Below are 23165 nucleotides of genomic sequence, written 5' to 3'. Positions count from 1 at the left end.
CCTCCTTTCCTCTCTCTTTGCCTCTTTCCCTCGGAGCCTCACTGGACCCCAGTCATCAGGCTGTGTCCCCTATCTCTGCTCATGGGGGTGCCCAGCATTGATTCTCCCCACCTGGGAAGAAGTTTGACTTCCTGACACACAGCATACTACTGGTCACCTTGCAGGGCCACAGTGACCTGCCCAGTCCTAGTGGCCACCGGCTATTTCCTGTGCCTTTGATGGGTATAAGCCAAGGGGTAGGTGCGAGCCATGAGAGAGGCCCTGGAAAAGCTGAGACACATTGTAGTTAGCCAATCCTTCCTCCACTGTTCCCCTTGCCTGTGAGGAGAGCTGTGAGGCAGGTGATTGTCCTAAAAGGGACTGGCTGCTGTTTCCTGCCTCTTGCTAGAAGGTGCACGTTGGGAGTGCATAGCCATGAATTTGAGGGCTGGATTTGGGGGCCAGGCTTTCAGATCCTCTCAGTGACTCTGAAATCTGCTGCTTGGACCGGTTGCTTTTCCTGAGGGCTGGGAGATGGGAGAGGATGTCGCTGGAGTATCCGAAACAGACCAGACTGTGAGGGTTAGTTTTGGTTCATAAAATTGGGCCCTGTGTATGGTTGCTGCCTTGAGCCATTAGCGGAGGTAGACTCAGCACGGAGGATATGGGGACTCCAAGGAGAAGGGGCCATCTTCACCCCCTACCCTTATCCAGCAAGCCCCCCGTAATAGTCTGCGAACACACAAGTGTTATTTTCCAAGCCCCTAGGTTGGCTGGCAGTGCAGCTTCTGCTTAGCCGCCCTCTGGGTACACCTTTCCACCTGGCCTGGTGGGACAGGGAGAAAAGCGGCGAAGTCTGGTGCCCATCCTCTCCCTTGGGACCTGTGGATTGGTTACTCTTCTCTCTGCTTTCCTCATTCTTCAGCTGTGTGTGTGTGTGTGTGTGTGTGTGTGTGTGTGTGTGTGTGTGTGTGTGTGTGTGAGAGAGAGAGAGAGAGAGAGAGAGAGAGAGAGAGAGAGAGAGTCTGTTTGACTGAAAACTCATTTTGTAGCCTTGAACTTTTGGCAATCCTTCTGCCTCAGCTTCCTGAATACTAGGAGCTCAGAAGTGGGCTACCACATTAGCTTACCTTCTGAGGCCATGAAATTATGAAGATGAACACACACACACACACACACACACACACACACACACACACATCCTGTCTTTCTTTTTTCCTTCTCTCTTTCTCCCACAGTCTTACACAGGCTAGCCTCAGACATTTATAATCGCCTCAGCACTTTGAGTGCTGACATTTAGTACAGGCGTGGGCCACCATGGTGGTCTTTTAAAAACCCTTTTCCTGAAGAAGCAGGAGTGTCATGTAGCCCAGGCTAACATTGAATTTCTGATCTTCCTGTTTCTATGCCCATGTTCTGGGACTGCATGCACGGGCCACTGTGCCTGGCTCTGAAGCAACTTTTGAGATACATCAATCCTGAGCGACGAACCCTGCTGTGTTCATGTGGAGCTGCCTGTGGGGTGGGTCTGAGTCAGGCAGTAGGGTGTGGTGGGGCTTGCAGCCAGCTCCAGTGGTCAGCCAGCTCTGCCTGATGGCACGGAAGCTGGAGTTTAAATCCACGGAGCTAGCCAACACAACCAAACTGCGGGCTGGGCTGTGTTTGGAGCTGCCAGCCTGCCCCAGAAGGCAAACTCTACAAATGGATTAGCTGGGGGAGGTATTTAACTCTCCTTCTCTCCTTTACATAATAACAAGGGCTAACATTTATTGAGGGCTCACTCGGTGCCAAGAGACTACTAAGCACTTTACTGGGATTATCTGCCTTGATCCTCACACCCACCCTGAGGCAGACAGGGTGCAATCACAATTCCTACTTTGTTTGGAGGCAATTAGACCACAGAGAGGTTAAGTCTGGAGCCTGAGGTCACACAGCAGCAGGAAGATAGTACACCTAGCCCCCGAATGTGTGTGTGTGTGTGTGTGTGTGTGTGTGTGTGTGTGTGTGTGTGTGTGTGTGTATGTGTTCCCTTCCAGGGCAAGCAGGGAGGGAGGTAAAGGCAGACCCACTTGGCAGGGAAACACGGGAATCTGCAGCTTCTCATGTCTCTCACCATCTCAGATGCTGGGGAAGGGAGGGGAAAACAAAATTAAGCAAACGCAGGGTGTTGTGGGGCTGAGGAAATATCTCATTTTCTTATGAGCCTGTTAATGTTTGGGAAGTATGCAGAAATCTGTACCCCTCGTTTGTAAGTGAGGGCTGAGGCGGGCTCTGTCCAGTGACACGGTAACACTGACCTCCAGGTAAGGCTGGCCTCTGCTCCTGCCCAGTGTTAGCTGGCTTTGGCTGATTCCAGGTGAGTTCATGACACAGCTGTGTCCATGGCTCCCAGGTGACCCTTACTGTGGCTAGGCTTTCTCTTGCCCTGCTGCTTCTGGGAGCCTTTGGCTTCAGTGCCATCAGCAGTGACGTGGCCCTTAGATCAGAGACTGTTCTAGTGACTGCCATCAGCTGCTTCAGAGGCCCTGGGACTTATAGGAAAGGCCACAAGCTTTGCTGTCCCAGAGCAATGGGGTTTGAGGCCTGTTGCTTCAGATCTCTGGGCCTCAGTTTCCTCGAGGACAATGACAGTAATGGAGAACAGAGATGACAGTGGCTTGTCAGGCAGCCATGCCCCTTTTCCTGTGATTCATGTTTCTTGAAATCATTGTCTTTTGTGAGCTGAGAGGGGTTTGATCCTTGCTCTAGAGCCTCACTCTGGCCTGGCCTAGGACGTTGTCCTGAAGTCCCATAGCCACCCCACCATGACCCACTAACAACGCCTGGTCTCCAGTGGATCTCCTCAGGAGTGGTGAGTTTCCTAAGTGCAGTACCACGCTGTCTGCTTTCCACGGGTCCCTCACGCCTGCCTGAAGGCAAGGCACGGAGTGGGGCCTGGAGGGGCAGAATAAAAACCATGCGTGACTTACAATGGCAGCTGTCACTATTGAAACCAGAAGTCCCTCGCAAATGTGGTGATTTATGAGTGATTCGGGCTGAGCCCTCACTGGATCTCCCCAGATAGGAAGAAGCAGGGCAGGAGCGGTGAGCCACAGTGACAGGTGACAGGCCTAGAGATGGGCAGGGTGTCGGGAGCCTGTGGTTTTGCAGACACAGCCCTCACTGTCACCTGTTCTAGTTGGGTAGGTGTGAGGCTCATGGGGGAGGGCGGGGGGAGAATGGGTGTTCTTTCTTTTAGGGGTGGTCCCAGAGGAGCAGGATGCTGGACCACTCTGGGAGATGTGACAGGACCGTAAGCCTCAGTTTCCTGTGTGTGGATTGTGACCATTCAAAAGTCAGAACCTCTTATGGTGACTCTGGGATGTGGGTAGCTCAGACTTGGTCTCTAGGCACCTGTTCAGAGGCTCCGGCCTGTCCAGGCAGCTAAGTCCCAGGAGTCCAGGGGACTGGGGAGGGAGAAGGCAGATGCCTTTGCTCTTGTTCCCAAGTGCAGGTGGGCCTTCCTCTGGGTTTCCACATGGGGGCCCCTCTGCAGACAGGTCAGGGCTGCTGACCAGAGAGGCTAATGATCCACCCTCTCTCCCCATCTCTCCTCCCTGCCCCCATTCTTCCATGTGCTCTGCCAGGACCTGCTGGGTGCTGCTTTCCTCCCCTGGGTGTAGACAGGGAGGGAGAACTGATCAGAAGCTGGTCAGGGTGCAGGCATGACAGGAGCTTAGGAGTGTGACCCTGGAGGCTCATGGGAATGGGAGAAGTGGTGAGTAAGAGGATCACAGTAGACGGAGTAGCCCCTGAGAGCTAGGGCAGCATGGGAGAGGCAGTTCTGCAGGGCCTGTATGGAGAAGCGTTATGCAAGGACTGGGGTGTGTGTGTGTGTCTAGAGGCCACTAGACACAGCTTCTGCTTAATTCTCAAGGCCAAGTAGAGGGCAGGCTCAGAGACCAAGCCTATTGTGCTGGAGGACTTCCTGTAAGAGGCAACTTGGAGTCCCTGGTAGCAATTGCCAGTACAGTGGGGCTGTGGAATCTTTGTGTAGGCCAAGAGGTGTGAACAGATGCTAGGGTTAGAGACAGTGAGATGCTTACCAGGCAGCACCGGGGAGGCCTGGAGGGGAACATGAGGAAGGCCTGGAGGAGAACCACTGATTCAGTGTCTTCTAGCAGTAGGGAACATGTCAGGCATGCAAGAGCTGTGATGTGGGAATGGTGTTTCAAGACCAAACACACGAGGGGAGAGCAAAGGGATAGAGGGGAACAATGAAAAGGGGGCTTGCAGCCCACTGGAGAGGGCAGGAATGGGGAGGAACAGGGTCAAAGGAGGGGCCAAAACAAGGGACATAACCAGAGAGCCCAGCCCCAGTGAAGGGGGGGAGATGAGATATATATCATACATGTGTGAGCACATATCTATATAAGCACACATGTATGTGGTATGCATGTACATATGTATGACACACTGGATTGCATGCATATGTATGCGTGGTATATGTACATGCATACATGGCACATAAGCATAGGTATGCAGATGTGCATGTATGGCATGTGTTCCCATGCTGTGCACATGCATGTACCTAGAGAGAGAGAGAGAGAGAGAGAGAGAGTGTGTGTTTGTGTGGGGAGAAGTAGTTTGTGCTTAGAGTGGAACTTCTTCCAAGTTCCTGCCACAGGAGACTGTCAGATTCCCAGGGAGCCGAGGAGGTACTGGGTGACTCTGAAGTCTAGGATGGTACCCAGGTAGCTGCACAGATGGTAGCCTGAGGCTGCAGCCAGGAGGGGGCTTCCCTGGGGGCAGCTGCTGCAGCTGTCTGTGGACCGGTTAGCTGTCGGTACACAGGGAGGGAAGGGTGCCTGGATTGGGTCCAAGAAGGACGGAGGAGGGCTTGCTCTTCGGTGGAAGGGAGGCTTCAGTAAGTGGCCGGAGCTGCTGCTGGCTGCACTGGCTCACAGGCAGAAACAGCTGGGCTAGAAGCCCAGCATCCCAGCTGCTTTTGAAGGGTGAGAGGGAAGGGCAGAGCCAGAGGGAACCTGTAGAGTGGGGGCATTGTGCAAGGTTTGAGGTCACCATGCATGGCATTGCATGGCTAACAGGTCTGGTGCCCCAGTTATGGCGGCAGGGCTCTGAGCAGGCTTTTGTGAAGAGGACCCTGAAAGGGCCTGATTCACAAGGTGCTCTGCATCGAGCGTGCACTGCTCTGATTTCATCTAACATCGCATCTCTAGAGACCCATGAGGAAGTTGGCTCAGACAAGCTGTGCAGGCTGCCGGAGGTCACACAGCTGGAGGCTTTAGAGCAAGAATGGGGGTCTGGGTTGCAGGTGCTTCTTGTTGCTCTTTCCTTGGGGCCCAAGGCTCCCAGGGTGCAATTGGCTGCTGTCTGTGAAGGTTCGTTCTCTCTTGTGCTCCTTTCGCCTCTCACAGGCAGATGCACGCAAGGGTCAGCTCCAGGCCAGCTGCTGGCCTTCAGAGACTGCCCATGTGTAGTGGGGCCCACGTATCTTGATAAGAGGCCAGCTGTGCCAGCTGCACATGCGGACTGGGCTCATCTCAGAAGCTCCATCCACATCCGTCCCTGTCCCTGTCCCTTTGCACTTGTCTGGCCTGACGGTCCTGGGCAGGTTTAAGATGGGATGCCAGGTTGTCCGCATGTTGGTCAAGCCCCTACAGTTGTGATAATAATGACCTGGATCCTGTTGTGGGTACTAGTGAGAACAGCCCCGGGAAAGCTGCGGGAAGGTCACACGGTCCCTTTGCCTCCAGTGTTGTTCCTTCTCTGTGTTGCCTTTATGCTGGGACCCATGCTGCCCTGGTCCTCTCAAGGGAAAACTGTGGACCATTGGTGAACTGCCAAATACAGGACAATTCAGTAGAGAAACCTGGGATTAGGAAGGACTTCCTGGAGGCAGTGACGGGGCTAACACTGGGGAAGTTCACAGCACTGGTGGGAGGAAGATACAGGTTCTTATACAGATGCTTGCTATGACTTTAAGAGCTGGGGTCCCCTCTCCAGGACTGCAGAAATATCAAAAGATTTTGAGCAGCACGGGGCAGCCTCAGAGCAGAGAGCTTTCTGGGAAGCTCTGTGTGGAGGCAGTGTAGAGAGAGGTTAAAGGAGGAGAGGGAAGGGGGAGATGTGAGGTGTGAGGTGTGAGGTGGGTCTTCTCAAAGGTGGGAGAGGCAGAGCTGTAGATCAGGCTGAACCACAGGCAGCCTTGTGATGGCAGCCGTGACACATGGGGGCGCTTGAGGAGCAGAGGTAGGATAGACCTGCTGAGCCTCAAGCATGCCGGGATCTAGCAAGTGGATGTAGCAGTAGCAGGGTGGTTGTCAGTCTGTGGGTCAAGACCCTCCAGAGGTCAAATAGGGGTCAGCATTTTGGATACCCTGCATATCCAATATTTATATTACAATTCCTAATAGTAGCAAGATTACAGTTAAGAAGTAGCAATAAAAATGATTGCACGGTTGGGGTCACCATAGCTTGAGGAACTGTGTTAAAGGGTCACAGCATTGAGAAGGTTGAGAGCCACCAACCTAGGGGACTAGCAAGTGTCAGACGGCAGAGAGGAGGGGCTGAGGAAAGGGGCAGGGAACTTGCAGCAGCTCGACAATATTAATGGATAGAAGAGGTGCTCTAGAGGGACTTTGGGGTGCTCTGAGGCTGGTCCAAGCCACCGCCTCCTCTGGCTTCAGTTCCCTTCCTCGGGGCTGTGGTCACTGCTGGCTCTGACCTTCGTTGAGGTGGAAGACCACAGATGGTACTTGTGCCTGATCACAGACTTGGGGACACAGGTTCTGACAGTTAGCATTGGCTGCATTTACTGATCACCTACTGTATACTTACCTTGTGTAGGGGGGGCCAGGGAACTGCGATCATGCTCCCCCCACCTCTGCAGGGCTCCTGCGGACCATACAACACAGATGTGTCCAGAAAGCTAGGCAGGCCGCCCTGCTTTTGCAAGCCCAGTGGCTTTTTATAAGAGAAATTAGGAGCTGACTGTTGTACAAAATAACTTTCAGGAAGGTATCTTTAGACTCTAAAGCTTGAGTGCATTTGTGGTTTGTGATTTGCCTGGGGTCCCCGTGTGTCCCATCCCACGCTCCTGACCCCTTATCCCTGCTTCCCTTTTGAGTCCCAGTCCAGGCAGCTACAAGACCTTGGCAGGTGCAGTTGGTGGACAGGGTACTTGGCAGGACATAGACTTCTGGGTGCATAGCTTCCCAGACTCCCCAGCTTCTGTCTGTCCTCTAGCTTCCTGGTGGCCCTGGGGTTCAGGGCTTGGCTGTTGCCTGTCCCATGTCACTCTTTGTCACTCATTCCCTGGATCTCCCATCCCTTTGGTGACAGTCAGTACCCACCCCCTCCATTCCTCCATTCCACATGTCTTTATAGCTCAGGGTCTGGGGATGGTCGATGGAGAAAGTTTTTTTGATGAGGCGCTGGATAGTCTGGTCCCGCACTTACAGAGGAGGTGGAGGTTGTGAGGGACTGGTGTCTGCTGCTGAGGGAAGGCCGTGCTCAGGCCTCTGCTGTTGGTGGTGTTCGTGTCTTCTCCCCCACTCCCGAGCAATCTAAGCAGAGCAGCTTGAGAGGTACAGCTGGGGCAATCTCATGCTTTTGGGTTCTTAGCTTCTTAGGCAAGTGGCTCCACTGCTGTGGGCCCATTTCCTCATCTCTCCGATGGGTAGGACAACTAGGCCCATCCCTCAGGGTGTGAGTGACTAAATAATCCGACCTGTGGTCAGGGCCTGATATCCATTTTGCCATAGCCAGATTCTTATAGGGTAGTGCTTACATCCCAGCCACACTGTCCTGGCCAGACTGCTCTGTCTTTCTGGGTCTTGATTTCATCTGAGAAGTGGTCTGGTTAAGCTGTTGGTGGTGGGTGGCCCAGTGCTGGCCACAGGGACTCCATAGGAAGCTTCTTTATGGGGTATCAACTGCACAGTTGTCTGTTACCAGGGCTGTGGGTTGGGGCTGCTTGCTGTGTGATGCCACAAGTCTGGGAGGAACCCATAATCAGACAAGGTGGGTAGAGTCTGAGGGACAGCCAGGTCCTTGGGGGATGGTGACCTTCAAGAAGACTTCCAGCTTCAACCTGGGCCCAAGGCAGCTCCTGACTAGCTCTGAGGAGGAGGCCCCAATGGGTGGCCCTTGGGATGGGAGGATGCAGGGATGCTGGAAGTCCTGCTTTCTATCTGCCTAAGAGCTGTACTGGCTTGGGCAGAGGGGCAGCAAGTGTGAGACCTGGGCAGGTGTCAACATAGATTGTAGATGAGGGATGAGAGGGAGGGGGGAGAGGCCAAAGTTCGGCATGAGGAGTAATGGAGCAGAGGCACCCAGGGGCTTGGTAGGGGGCCCACAGTGATAGAACCAGAGGATGAGAACAAAGCTTCAGGCCTGTATCTCAGTTGGGTGGGGAGGCAGCTAGACCTGCTGACGTTGGTGACCCTCAGCCTGGAGCCACCTGAGGAGCGTGGTGGAGGTGGAAGGCAGGGTTCTTCCACCAGCAGGGTGGGGGCCAAGGGGATACAAACCAAGGCATCCTCACGCTTCGTTTGGGCCTCTAGGCGCCAGGCATAATGGAGACCGATGTGATGTCTGCTGAGGAAGCCAGCTATGTGCGTCTCCATCCGGCAAGCATGCGCGTGGAAGGATCCGTGAGGGCAGGAGGCATTGGATGGAGCCGGCCCGAACCAGATGGTTTGTGGAGCTCACAGCCAGCCCTAGCCATTCTGGGGAGAGAAGCTTGACTTTGCTGGCCTCAGTCACCCCATGTCTGCCTCTCTATACTGAACACGGTGTATGCTATGAGGAACAGTGCTGGGCTTAGCTCAAGACCTGGGGCAGGGGTGGGCTCGGGAGGTGCTGGGGGCTGCTATAATCCCTGCCACTATTAGTGACAGAGCCCACCCTGGGTGGTCTTTAGGGTCACTTCACTTCTGGAGAGCAAGGAATGAGTGAGTCCAAGAAACTGATAGAGCAGGGACAAAGGGTGGGATAAGACTACCTTGACAAAGCTGGCCAGTGGCGACTGACCTGTCTGATTTTACCAGTTCAACATGTGCGAAGCCCAGAGAGGGTAAGGGTTTTGCTCAAGGTCACACAGCCGCTGATACTGGGATCAGACCTGTTGGCTCGCGGGTCTGGGTGCTGTGCCCCTCCCTTGTGAAGAAGAGATGTGATCATTTATCAGGGGAGTTTAATAATGAATGAAGTCCAAGTGTCTCTAATGCAGGCAGCAGGCCTGAGGTAATAAAGGACTCTGTATTAATTCAGAAGTTAATGAATATGCAGGTGTGTCTGAATGATTAATGGGGCTCCCGAAGGCCTTGGAGGGGAGGTGTTGAGCCGTTGCGGTGAAAACATGAATATTGTACACATCTGGGAAGCTGTATAAACTGGGAGCAGGTGGGCATGGATGAACTGGGGACCACAGCGGCCGGAGTGCTGGAGACACCCAAGCAGGTCCTCCGACTCAACGGAGTCACGGCCGAAACGTCTGTTTCTCGTGCGGCTGTCTTGAGAAAGCCAAGTTAACCACCGTGAGCCTCTATGTCCTTGATGTAGGATGGATGGAACCAACAGACTAATGGCTGGCTCCCAGGATGCAGAGAGTCCAGTGAGGCAAGCCCTGTGCGCTAAGGCAGGCCTGGGGCGCACTTATCCACACTGGTGCAGGATTTGAGAAGAGTGGACAGAAAGGCTGTGAGGGGCGCTAGGCGGGTACCTGTGAGGTCCTCTGTCCTAACCTGGGGGGCGGAGGAAAGAGAGTTGAGATGTAGATGAGAAAGGATTATAGAAGCTGGTGAAGGATAATGCTCTACAGTTTGTAAAGGGGGCAGGGACCGTCGGTCTACCCTTCACTTCTTGTAGCAGCTGCATGGGGTCTGGAAGGTGGCTTTGAGGATGCCCAGTGATGTCCAGGCTGCTGACTGTGAGGGGCGGGCTTGAGCTGTCATCCTGTGACTCAGAGGGCATGAACACAGCTCAGGAGTGTTCCGGGTCTTGTCCTAAGGGGTGCAGAGGCGGGGATGGCCTTAAGGCTCTCCCGTTTCTCTACCTGCTGTGTGAGTCCTGTGAGTTGAGATTCCCATGAGACCTTGCTCCTTCCCCATGTGTGGCCTTGGGGCACCTAGATGCTGCAGCCATTGCTGCTGGGGACGGCATGTTTATGAGTCAGTAGGCACTTGTGTCAGATCCCAGACGTGCTTACCGCTGGGCTACACAGTCCCCTCTCAGCCTTGCCTTGTCTTCTCCTTCAAGTGCTCCTGTTGCTGTGGCTGATATCCTAAGCGTGCAGGGCCTGGTGCTCTCGAGGCACCAGGAGGTGCGCCTCTGCCTCTGACCCACATCTGGCTGTGGGCACGGAATCAGCCTGTGGCATCTGCCTTTTCCTTCCTCCAGCTCCAGAGTAGGCATGGAGGCCACGCTGGGCTCTGCTGCACCCTGGCTTTTGCAGAGTGGCTCGGGCTGTCTCCTGGCTTCACCCCCAATGAAGCCCTGCTGCTTCCTCTTGCAAGCTGGGATAGCCCCAGAGGACAAAGGATACCCCAGAGCGTGGCCCATGGAGGCAGCTCTTGTGACTCCTGGCTCCTGGCTGTAGGATGTTGAAGTCGCAGCCCCACCTCTACTCTAGGTCTCTTTCACTATGGCTCCACACTCCTAGGCAGTGAGCAGGCCCCAGCCTCCATACCTTTGGCTGTGAGAGAACAAGGAGGTTGGGGAGCCTCCTTTGTCTCTTCTACCTTCTGGGGCTCTGACCTGGGCCCTAAGGGCCTCTCTCTCCTAGCCAGCCCTACTGGGGTAGAACTCTGTTGACTTTGGCAGGCTCTGTTCTGGTGCAGCTTGCTGTGACAAACATGGAAACCAAGGCCCAGAAGGAAGGCGGCTTTGGGCAGGGTTGGGGTTGGGGCCCTGCGGGGCCAACTTAGCTGTATATTTATAGACCCCACTGATCTATATTAACTCTGGGTCTGCTAAGGCTATGGCAACCTGGGATCTGAGGACTGCTTTGAACCCTCTGGGGGGCTGCTGTATCTGAGCTCGTCCTGTGGGGAGAGGCAAACGGGGGTGAGCCCCCTTCTCACCTTGCCCTTCTGTGCTCGGGAACTCTTGCTGGGTTCTTGGCTTGCACAGTCTTCAGCTGCTTGGGCTGAACTGGGGCCACCCTCAGTGGGGTGGGGGTGGGGTCTGTGTCTTTGTCTGAGGATGTCGTTGTCATGCCTTGCTTCTTCCAACTCTGCAGGGAGACTGCCTATACAGCACGGGATCCAGGGCAGCCCTGCTCCTGCTCCAAGCCTCAGTCCTCTCAGCTGTAGAATGGGCATGATTCCCAGGCAGTTCATAGTCATTAGGTACCAAGTACTCGCAGCTCCTAAGCTGGAGGCCACTATGTGCATGCCTCCTGCATCTCTTCTGGTCCTTGTCATCTGCTGGAAGGGACCAAAGTGTTACCTCTAGATGGGGCCTATGAGGCCCTAGGGGCAGCATGACTTGAATTCAGACTCACCAAAGTCTGAATGTTCCCTCTCAGCAGGCCCCTCTCCAGGGCCCTTGGGGTCCTTGGTAGCGGGTGACTGAACTCCTCCCTCAACAGTGTGGTCCAGCCCCTGGTTGCCATGGAAACAGCTCCACTAACTCTATGCTTCTCTTCCAGAGCAGAGACGACTGGCCGCCCTGAGTGCAATTCAATTCAACAGACATTTACTGAGTGCCTACTATGCGCCAGGCCTTAGGCTAGGCACTGGGGAACACAGAGAGGAAAGTGGGGGTTCCCATTCTCAGATAGTTCTGGTACCAAGAGAGAAGCCTTGTGGAGGGTTGGAGGAGCAGAGCCTAGGCTTGAAGTGCATCATGGGAAGGCTACTGTTTGTCTATACCTCAGTTTCCCCTCCCAGTATGGGAGGGCAAGGTGGGGCCAGGCTTGTTCAGGATTCCATGGGCCACTTATTGGGGGTGGAGTAGAGCAGGGAGGCCATCCCCCTCCTGCAGAGAAGGGGCTGAGCTTTGGGCCCCAAGGCGGTGAGGGACAGGTGGGAACAACCCTCATTCCTCAGGCTCAGGAATAAAAACCTGGAGGGCATGGGGTCAGGCATCCCAGAGGCTCTGTGGGGCTAGAGGAGGAGATGTTAGGGTGTGAGCTCAGAGAAAGTGAGAGAGTTTGAGGATGTGAGTTCTGTTTGGGGCAGTGGTGGCCATAATGGGCTGTTGAGGAGCGAGTTAGGGACACATGGCTGCTTTGTCTCAAACTCCTCCTCTTCCTGTCCCTGGAACTCCCATAGGACCAGCAGCCATGTAGTTAGTGTGGCATCTGTGTTGTGCTGGGCATGTCATGGTTGGTCCTTACCACTGCCCATGGAGGTGGGTATTTGTGGGCCCAGTTCACAGTGTAGTAAACCAGACCCAACCCAACATTGCCCAGGGTAATGATCTGACCCCAACCCACCAATGCTCCTACCATTACCTCTCGCTGAGAGGGTCCGTACTCTGTGTGACTCTCCCACCCTGTCTACCCCAATGCTTTGAGGTGTTCCTGAGAGCCATGGCAGGGCTCTCCCAGATGCCACCCTTATAGACCAGTATAGAGGTGGCTCCTTTCTGTAGGCTGAGGCTTGGGGTTCAGGGTTAGCTATAGAGAGTGACAGTCTGGCCTGGGATCCTGTCTCCCCAGCTAAGGCTTCCAGGTGTTGAACCCCCACCCCACTGTGGGGAACGTCTTCCCCTACAGCCTCAGAAGAGAACACAAAGAACTCAGACCTAAGAGCAGGGCTCCAGTCTGGGTGTTGCCTTGCATGACTGTGTGAGAGACCATTAGCCACTCTGAGCCTCGGTTTCTTAATTTGTTCATGGGAGGGCTGATTCTCCTCTCTACTTAGCAGCTGTAGATATTCACTGAGCACCTACTGAGGGCTGGTGTTTATTGGGCTGGTGGGGAGACTCAGAAGCGGGCCTTCCCTGGAGAGCTGAGTCTTAGGGGAGAAGCAAGTGACAGGATTCTGCTAGGGATGGAGAAGGACAAAGCCCAAGGGCCATAGGGACCCATAAGGGACACCCCAACCAGATGAGGAGAGCAGGTTCCAGCCACAGGGGCTGGGCTGTGGGTGTGCTGGAATTTCCCTGTCAGCCAGGAATCAGGGAAGCTCTGCGTTCTAGCTCTTCTCCCTCTGCCGGGAGGAGGATAGATGTGATAGGTTGGTAAAGCCAGGAGGCCGACCAGTCAGGATGCTGCCAGAGTGGAGTCCAGCAGGAGTGGGGCTGGTGGGCATGAAGATCCCTAGGGTGGGGAGCTGGAGAGAAGCCAGACAGGATGTGTGGGGGCGGGAAGAGTGTCTGTCCTTCCAGGTGCTAGGGAGGAGACAGGCAACGGGAGCAGGGCTGTTGGGGGGTAGGTAGGTGATGGTGGGTATCACAAAGCATCTATTAGGAACCACAGAGAGGACCAAGATGTACTCTGGGGCAGGAGGCAGGCTGGAGAGGAGCAGCAAGCTGGGGTTGGTACCCCAGGTAAGCTTCTGAGGGACAGGGACTTTGGGAGAAAGGCAGCTATGCAGTTCCTCAGACTGGGATGACTGTTATTTCCCTCTGCCCACCATGTTTTCAGAGAGGGAGGCATAATGGATGTCAAGACATGGGTGGCAAGAGACCCCTGGAGGTCAGGGAAGGCAGACCCCAAGCTCAGTCCCAGGAAGGGGAGGCTGCAGTGGGAGGAAGGTGTTTGGAATGGAGTAGAGCATTTGCATTCGTAACAGGGCTGGGGCTAGGGAGAGAGGAAGTGGTAGAGAGATGAAAGGAAATTACCATACATCAGGATCTTGTTATTCAACCTAATTTTCAAAGGGGCACAGCTGTCGCGCTGAGATAATCCGTTAATTATAACAGCCATTGTGCTTTGGCAATGGGAGAGAAACCGAGGCTGCTGCAGGCTTCAAGGCTGGGGTGGGAAATGGGCTTTGAGGGTCCAGGACCTCAGAGAGGGGTCAGGAGAAAGACAGAGTTGGGTGCTGTGCTCTCAGGACCAGAGGAAAGAGCAGGGCAGGGACCAAGCCACAGGCTCTGCACGGCCACTGTCAGCATGGAGCTGATGAGGCTAGAGGCTTGCCAGTTGGCACCATTGCTCCCGGAGCCAGCCTCCAGAACCTTCTGGAGCAGTCAACTTTATTGAGCAGTTACTATGTGCCACACCCTGCTCCCTCTAAGCTGTTCCCTATAGTGAGACCCCTTCCTGTCCCCTTTTCTCAGAAGAGGAAACACCCAGGAAGATAGCTTGCCAGGTCCCCTGTGTGTGATGAGAGAGTATGGCCCTGACCGTGCAGGATAGCCTGAGAGACCCCCTGAGTGGGTAGACACAGGAGCTTCCATGATTTAAGGCATGTCATCACTGTGGTCACGGGTGGCCCTCCCCCAGTGGCGTTTCCGGGGCCCTGGGTGCGGACAGAGCCTCCTTGTTCTCTGGGCTGCAGCTGCAGGCCCCCTGCAGCCTCCAAGACAGCCTTCAGGCTGGCCCCCAACTCCCAGAGCAACTACCCTCAGGGCCAGGAGAGGGTGTTCCACACCGTCTCAGGTGGCACCCATGCTGGCCTTTGCCACCACCTGCCTGGAGGTAGGAAGGAGATAGCTGACTCAGACCTGGGAGGAGTTCTTAGCCACAGCCTTGGGTGGGGCTGAGAGTCCAGAGACACCTGGATGCTGGGGTCTGGGAGAGGCAGTGAGTCATGGGAGGAAACCCTGGTTGTCCGGAACCCCCAGCCCTTTGGTCCAAACTTGGCTCATGAGTTAGATTAGGCCTGATGTCCTTGCAGCTTTGAGCAGGAACTCAGCAGAGGCCAGGTGGCAGGGTAGGGGCTTGTTCTGAAAATTCAGCTGGAATCCCCATGTGACCCAGAAACCCAGGTAGCACTGTGGAGGGCAGGTGAGAATCAGAAGTCCTCAGAGGAGGGCATCAGGTGTGGGATGCTCTTTGAAGACCTCCCTGCTAAAAGCCAAGGGGAAGCCAGGAACACACGGGACAGTTTAAAGTCCTGGAGAATGGAGGACTCCTAGTCCTGGCCCAGATTCAATAGACTGGTAGGACCAAAGAGCCACAGATACATTCTAGAACCCTAGACTCACCATTGGAGGCTCCCCAAATGATACCCCATGCTGTTGATGGTCTTAAGAGTTCTGAGACCCAGAACCACTGTGGGGCATAGTAGTATCTGGTGGGGATGGAGGTAAAAGGTCCGATGTGTGGGCTAGGAGCAGCCTGCTGGTGGGTCCCCATGCAAGCTGGTGTTTCTACCCCGACTCCAAGAGTCCCCATCTTGTTGGCCTCATAACCAACAGTTCCCAGGGATCAGGGCGACAGTCAGGGAGGGCCGTGCCTCCTGCTCTGTCCTAGAGCAGGCAGAACCATGGTGTACCCGGTTGTCTAAGGATGCTAGCGGGTTCCAGAAACAGGGATGCTTTAAAGACGAGAGTTCCCAAGCTTCCCAATTGCCAGCTAGCTAAAAACAAAATGTAATTACTGTCCAGATGAAGCAGGGTCCCTTGGCATTGCATGAGTCAGAGCCTGGGGCCAAGGAGGAGACTGGCACTGCATAGCAGCTGGAGACCTAGTCCCCTCCTCTGCATAGCGGTGTTCAAAAGAGCACAGGCTCACAGGCCCATTTCCCCTCCCCACATGAGTGATCTCCCCAGTTGATGCCTTTTCTGCCCATGTATTCTCCTGACAGGCCAGGCTAGCCCCAGTGGGCTGCATGCTCCAACCTGGAGCCTCCGCTTCTCCCCAGAGGTCCCCTGACAAACTGCCCTGCCTTGGAACGACCCTAAGGATATTGGAAGGCAGGAAAATGCCCACCCTTGGGACCTTGGAGGAGGAGCAGACTGCAGGTAGAACCAAGAGGGTGGGCCTAGCCGGTGCCTGGTACATAGTAGGTGTTCCATAAATGTTTATTGAATGAATGAATGGAGGCCATGCAGGCAGAGGCAGCGTGCGCGCACAGGCACTGTGCAAGAGCGGGTCCAGTGGAGACCGGTGAGTAGTGCCCAGGGGCTGCTGCTGAGCCGAGTGGGGGAGGAGAGGTCAGGCAGAAGAGGGCAGGGGCAATGTGGGTGGAGAGGCCAGGCTGGGAGTGGGCAGGCATTATAGGGGAAAAGAGATTAGGTGGGGAGACAGGAGAGGCTGGGGGGGGGGGGAGAGGCCAGGGAGAGAAAGGGCAGGGTCAGGTGTGGGGAGGAGAGGCTAGGAGGGGAGTTGGGTTCCAGGGGAGGAGAGATCCTGTGATGGTGGGGGAGAAGGAAGACTGCACCCTGAGCGAGGGTGGGACGGGGTCTGCAAGAGTCAGGAAGTGACTGGGGTGCTGTTAGAATGGACTTCCCTACAGAGCCACCTAAGGGCCTCTGTGCCTGGAGCCTTGGGTTGGCTGGGGCTGGGGTGGGCAGGAGCTGGGTCAGGCTAAGTATCGATCGCAGAACTGCTCACAAACCAGGGCTGGGCCTCCATGGCAGACTCTGGACACTGGCCAAGCCCAAGGCTTTGTAGCAATCCTTGACTTCCTGTCTGCAGCAGCTTGGAGGTTTGTCTGTGGTTAGTGCTGGGAGTAGGGATGTAGAGGAACCTGTGAGCTGGGAGAGGGACACGGTGGGCAGAACCCAAGACCCATGCACACCGCTGTTCTCTCAACTGATGGAATTGAGGCCCACAGACAATAAATCCTAAATTTCAGGCCTTGCACAAGGAACCCACTCCCCAGACCTCATTGCCCCAAAGCCATGCTCTTCCTGTGTCAGGGCCCCACCTAAGGCAGGCCCTTCTTGGCTATGTCTCCAGCCAAGAGTTCCAAGCCCCATACATGTGGAAAAGGGTGGAGAGGGGAGTCCTTTTTGGTTTTGGAAGCCCACTAAAGCTCAGAGACAGCAAGCTGTGGCTATTGTGCAGAGAGAGCAGGTACAAGAGCAGCCTCTATGGGGTGTTGGAGGTGTGGTGCCTGACTGTGTGTGCCTGGAGGGATGGCGTGTTCCTCTGGCCTGCTAGCTCCTCCCTGTGACATGGTACAGCGATGGCTGCTCCCAGCAAGGGGCAATACAGTATGGGTGCTGAGGCAGAGGGCAGAGGCCAGCTCCCTGGGGATGCAGAGCAGCTGGCTTGTGGGCTGAGACTAATGGGACGTGACTGAATGGGGTGGATGAAACCCAGCACCTCGGGTGAGACAGAGACAGAGAGGCCCCCGGCTGTCCTGGACGTTCTGAGGGTGTCGGGCAGTGTGTGCACGGGCCCCGGGGCCTGGGTGACATCTAGGACAAGGTGAGAGCAACACTGACGCATGCCCCTGCTGCTCTGACAGAGGTAGGAAGCCAGGCCTGGTGGAAGTGATGGCTCAGACATCAGCCTTGATTCTGCGTTCCAGGTAGCACAGTTGTAGGACCTGGGAAGGCTGAAGTTAGGGTAGGATGGAGCTGACATCATGGTTGGGAGGTGGGGGAGGGAGAGGATGCAGCAAGCATCAGGCACCTACGGAGAGTGTTATAGATGCAAACAGTCCCTGCAGAGACCCTAGCAAGACTCAGGCTGGCTCAGGTTCCCAGCAGTGTGACCTTGAGCATAGTTAAACCTCTCTGAGCCTCTGTCTCTGTCTGAAATGAACAGTGTAAGGGGCTAACAAGGCCAGGAGGCTCAGGGCATTCCCTGACACATCGAGAGCCCCCATGGATGGTGAGTTCTGACCTGACACCCTGGCCCTGAGGAGTCATGGGTTTCATTCAGCCTCTCTTCCTGCACACAGTGGCCCAGCCCTGGTGTGCCGGGGCCTGCTATGGAAAGCATGGGCGGGGGGGGGGGTTGCACCAGTAAACGAGAGGCACTGCGTGTGCTGTTCTGGCTGGTGGTATAGGGGAGTGGGTGGCAGCTGAGGACCTAGTGTCACAGTTGAGTGCAGTGAGGGGACCACAGCTAGCTTGAGCGACAAGGGGGTTCTCTCAGGCTTCTCTCAGTGACAAAGCAGGGGTGAGGTGTGGAGCAGCTTAGCAGAGACTTGACTGAGGTCAGGCAGTGGGTGTGCTGAGAAAGTATATGCTAAGCAGAATCATGTGCAAAGGTCCTACGGTTGAGGTCTCAGCTAAGAATTTGACAGAGAAGTTAGCCTCCCAGGGGCTGGGACAGGCTTCTGTCAGGTAGGGGTACACTGAGGAGGAAACTCATGAGGGTCAGTGTGTGCCCTACTGCCTTGAGTCTAGTACGCCAGTCTTCTCGTCTGTTAACTGAAGCATTAGCCACACAGGGCTGACATTCAAGGATATGTTAGGTATGCCTGAGCCACTGAAAAGGCACCTCTGGGCAAGGAGACTGGAGCCCAGAGAGGGTGATGAACCTGCCTGGGTCACACAGCTCTGTATTTGACCCCAGAGCCTCTTACTTCCGGTGCCTGCATTTTCCTCTCCCAGGGCTTGTCATACTTGAGATCCCACTAATTTATCAACCTGCCAGGTAGTTCAGTGGTGGTGGCACAATTTCCCAGCTTCATAGAGGAGCAGAGATCCAGGACTGTTTGCCTTAGAAGCCTCTAGAAGGGGAAGGCAGCAGTAAACCCTACTGTCCTGCCCTGAGGCCCAAGCCTTGGCCTCAGAAGGTGGAAGGATGGGGAGTGGCCCCGATGGCCCAGTGCTAGCCTCTAGAAAGGGGTGGTGACATTGCTGTAAGATTTGTGAGCTCTGTCTGGGACTGAGGCTTCCGTTCTGTTTAATCTGGGGTAAAGTCACGGATGTGAGTTGTGGCATGGAGGGAGCTTGGCCAGCCTGACCCTGTGAGGTGTCTGTGCTGGGGCTGAGCTGCCACCAGCAATGTTTCCCTGCCAATTCCTTCATCTTTAAGGGGTGACCAGGGCACCAGCCATGTTTCCATGTCCTGTCCCTGTCACTTGAGCTGAGCAGTGTTCCCATAGGAGTGGGAGGCCTGGGGTCAGCACAGATGAGACTGACGTTACAAGACAGGTGTGCTCTGCTGTGTCCCAGAGGCTCCTGGAAGTCCCGGGTACTGGGCACCTTACCACAGAAGAGGGGAAACTGAGGCTCAGAATGCCCAAGGCTCACCAAGAGTCTCAGAGTGGGCCATTCTTATTCAAAGCACCACAGGCTGTGGTGTCATGGTAGAAGCCATACCAAGTACACTGCTAGGCCTGGGCTTCTGTCCTGTGGGAACCCACTGTTAGCCAGCCATGCCTGTGGGGTACGTCCACTGAGCTGTGTGTGGGAGCCAGGGTTCAGGCCAGCGCTGCACTGCAGGGAGTGAACGCTTGCTGAGAGCAGAGCATCCCACTGAGAGGCTGGGGCTTGACACCCTGGGTCCTGAGTCTGATCTGCTCTAGTTCTACGCAGGACCTGGACCACATTCCCTCTCTTGTCCTGGCCCCAGCTTCCCTATGAGAAGATTGGAATCCAACTGAGCCGGGCTCACCCCACTTTGCGGACGCCAGGATTCCGAGTCCATGAAGGGAAACCATGGCCAAGGCACAACCCCAGCTGGGTCAACCTGGCCACTGAAGCCAAGCCTGAGACAGAAGAACACCGCCAGGTGGCTCAGGCAGTCTCTCTCCAGCTCTGACCTACACCCCCACCCCAGTGCCCACTGGGGTTGCTGGCTCTTCCTCCTTTCCAAGGATTCATGGGAAGAGACATCGCACAGCCTGTAGCTGGCCAGACTGCTCTTTGCCGATGCTGCACAGATCTGAGATGTGTTCCCTGCCTGTGCTGGCGTGTCTGTTGCTGCATGGCTCCTAAGCTGCCCCTGGGGCTCAGCATGGTCATTATCGGGCTCTCGGCAGCCGCTTTCACGCTTCCCTCCTCCTTCTGACATGCTCTTACGTGTGTTCTCACGCTTCCCTCCTCCTTTTGACATGCTCTTAGATGTGTTCTCACGCTTCCCTCCTCCGACATGCTCTTACGTGTGTTCTCACGCTTCCCTCCTCCTTCTGACATGCTCTTAGATGTGTTCTCACGCTTTCCTCCTCCTGACATGCTCTTACGTGTGTTCTCACGCTTCCCTCCTCCTTTTGACATGCTCTTAGATGTGTTCTCACGCTTCCCTCCTCCGACATGCTCTTACGTGTGTTCTCACGCTTCCCTCCTCCTTCTGACATGCTCTTAGATGTGTTCTCACGCTTCCCTCCTCCGACATGCTCTTACGTGTGTTCTCACGCTTCCCTCCTCCTTCTGACATGCTCTTACGTGTGTTCTCACGCTTCCCTCCTCCTTCTGACATGCTCTTACGTGTGTTCTCACGCTTCCCTCCTCCTTCTGACATGCTCTTAGATGTGTTCTCACGCTTTCCTCCTCCTGACATGCTCTTACGTGTGTTCTCACGCTTCCTTCCTCCTTCTGACATGCTCTTAGATCTGTTTGGGGGCTTAGCTTGGTCCAGTCTCTGTCTCCTTGGGTCTTGGGAGGTAGGCAGCAGGTACACGGGTCATACCCAAGCCTGTCACCTCCCTCCCTGTGGTCAGTCCTGTTGGACGTGCTTGTTTGTCTCCATAGCTTCCTTTCTCCTTCCTCCCAGGGATGTTTGTGTTCCAGGAGCACCCTCCTAGGAGCACGGGAGGCTGACCTTGTATATTTGACCCTGAGACCCTCACACCCATCCCCTGCACACCTGCACCTTGATCTGGCGAGCAGCTGGGCAGGGGGCCAAGTGCTGCAGTCAGCGCCTTTGTGGCCTTGTCCTTCCCGTGGCTGCACCAGGCCTCAACGGGTGGTGGGCAGACAGCCCAGGATGAGGACAGGGCAACTGACGCATACGGGACACTGTGCTGGGAGCCTCCTCCCCACCGTGCATGCGTCACAGGGAGAGTAGGCGCTGGGCCCCAGCCCAAACCAGCCTGGGGAGCAGAGGAGCAGGAGAGGGCCACTTCAGGGTCACCTTGAGGGCTGGGGGGGGACACTATGGGGCATTCCGCCTACCCTTGCCTGATTGGAAGGGCAGAGCCGGGGAACCAGCGCACCTCTCCAAACCAGGGCCGTTTTCTGCCCCCTCTCTTGGCTCCTTCCTATCCTCTGCCTCACCTGGGCTTTCCTCAGCTGTGGGCTAAAGTGATGTGTTAGCTTAGATCTGAGCAGGGGGAGGGGCTCTGTGTATGGCTGGTGGTGTAAGCATGTGCGCACACACACATGTATGAGCAACATACATGTGCTTAGGTAGCATTGAGTGGGGAGTAATTGGCTGCGTTTCCAAGGCCACAGACAAGAATGCCTGCCACCGTTGCACACACCAGCATGTGGCCCCATGGTTAACCATTGCTGTCCTGTGTGCACACACATACTCCTGCGTCTGTGCCAACCTGCATGCCATCTCGGTGTATACATCAGTGCCCTTGTGTCTGCACCGAGCCAGCTGCACACCTGTGTGTGCACCTGCATATCAATGTGGTCCCCAGACTGAGGGTGAACCACTATTACAGGCCGAGGGCTCTCAGACAGGCTGGTTCCTGCTTCTCAAGACAGCAACTGAGAGAGGACTTACCCCCCTCCACGACGATCTGGCTGCTGGTGGGAAATGGAGGCTATGTGTCAGAGGAGCCAAAGTCTTCGGCTATGAGAGCGTTGTGTGGTGTGGGTGAGGGTGGAGGACTGTCAGCTGCCTGGGCAGCCTTGTGACTCCCACACTTGGCCCCACAGTGGGGAGAAAGGTATGTCAGGCTGGCCTCTAAGGTTCCCGTCCTGCTACAGAGCCAGCCTTTGATCCAGGTTAGACCTTATCACCTAGCTCTGCGGCATGCACGGCCCCTGGAGCCTCCTCTGGGTGCATTCACATGCCTCCCTCCCTTTTCTCCTCTGCTGCTCACAGCTTTAAATTGGCTTCACTTTAACACAAAGTCTAGACATTTTTTTTTTTCAAAGCGCTCTTTCCTAGAGTCTCCCTGGAGGAGGAGCAGGGGGTGGAGGTGGCTCTTGTGGACACTGTTGTGGCTTTCCGGAACAAATGTGGATCTCTCTGACCACCTTTTGTCCTTGCTGGAATGCAACTGTCTAGGGCCATCATAGTTTCTGGAGTCTGGAGTGCAGGGTGTGAGCTGGCGCCAGGTCTGGCTGTGTGCAGCTTGCACGGTACCCAGCCAAATCTCCCCAGCGCTTTGGAACTTGGTTTCCTCATGGGCAAGTAAAGGATGAATCAGATGGGCTACGGGCTGTGACCCCCCGCTGCTGCTCAGTCTTCTGTGTCCCAGGATGAGCAGCCAAATTGCACCTTGACACTTCCCATCAAACGGCCCAGGAAAGGGCTGCTGGCTTCCCCCACACTGCAGGAGTGAGGTAGCTAAGAGACAGTGCTGTTTACCCAGCTCATCAGGCGGACAGGGCCCCTTGGCTCCATGGTGACTGTCAGTGTCTTAGGAACCTTGATCCTGACCCAGCTTTGCTGTGTTACTTGGTACAAAGCCTCATCCTTCTCTGACTCCAGAAGGACGTGAGGTGGTCCCAAGTCCTGAACCCCCTTTGGAATTCATGCACCTTCCCCAGCAGTCTTCTGCTAGGGAGTGGGCTAGAGTTCTTCACTCTTGCCCCTCCTCCTTTGGCTTAGTCCTGCCCACAGAACCAGCCCTCCTTCTGCAGAGACCCTGGCCCTTACACCCCCACCACAAGGGAGGCCCACTGCCAGCCCGTTCTGCTCCCCTCCCCCATGGAAGCTGAGACAAGGGAATTATTTTTGGAACAAGAGCAGTTACACAACAAATGAATTATTTATCTTTGGGCATGGAGAACGAGGCATTTCACTGGGCTTCTTAATTCTTATCCGGATTTGGGGGTGCCCACTTGGATGTGTGGACATGTCTGTCATGTACACAGATGGTAGGGAGGTGTGTGTGTGTGTATGTGTGTGTGTGTGTGTGTGTGTGTGTGTGTGTGTGCCTCCCATGTGTAGCCCATGCAGCTTTGGATTCATGGGCTTTGTGCAGGCCAGCAGTTGCATGTGGACACTGCGTGCCAAGTATGCACTGGAGGGTGGGTGGCCATGCGCTTGTGCCCACCCGATCCTCTCCAATCTTCCTCCTCTGTCTTGGTGCTCAGTCCGCCCCTACACACGGTAACTCTCCCGAGTCTCTCCTTCCCGCCTTGTCACCCTAGCCTTCCTTTGCTTTATGGAAGCAGGGGTCCTGGGGTCCTTGCTGGCACAAGAGTCCTTGGTTCTAAAAGGGTATAAAAGAGGGATGGGGGAGTATGCTGGA

General features: G+C 55.3%; 1 protein-coding gene and 1 long non-coding RNA gene across 7 annotated transcripts in view; one reads left to right on the top strand and one right to left on the bottom strand.

The window, feature by feature from the left end:
* The window catches only part of Elfn2 (extracellular leucine-rich repeat and fibronectin type III domain containing 2), a 51283-nt gene that overhangs the window by 20716 nt on the left and 7402 nt on the right, over positions 1–23165 (top strand). Inside the window, exon 1 of one of the 5 annotated variants that reach the window (XM_063264450.1) lies at positions 15853–15991. The exons of the other annotated variants lie outside the window; for them this stretch is intronic. The gene's annotated coding sequence lies outside the window, so the exon portion shown is untranslated. Of the gene's footprint in view, positions 1–15852; positions 15992–23165 lie in introns of those variants that run through there. 5 annotated transcript variants of the gene reach the window in all.
* Positions 905–23165, bottom strand: part of LOC102549375 (uncharacterized) — a 25851-nt gene continuing 3590 nt past the window's right edge. The window contains exons 3-4 of one of the 2 annotated variants that reach the window (XR_010053444.1): positions 11067–23126; positions 905–9728 (exon numbers count right to left, since the gene is read on the bottom strand). This is a non-coding gene — a long non-coding RNA (uncharacterized LOC102549375). Of the gene's footprint in view, positions 23127–23165 lie in introns of both variants that reach the window. The other variant, XR_593647.4, reaches the window with a different exon arrangement.

This window comes from Rattus norvegicus, chromosome 7, assembly GCF_036323735.1.
Source record: "Rattus norvegicus strain BN/NHsdMcwi chromosome 7, GRCr8, whole genome shotgun sequence".
Lineage (NCBI taxonomy): Eukaryota > Metazoa > Chordata > Mammalia > Rodentia > Muridae > Rattus > Rattus norvegicus.
The sequence above is the reverse complement of the archived record's forward strand: the minus strand, read 5'-3'. Positions and strand labels throughout refer to the sequence as shown.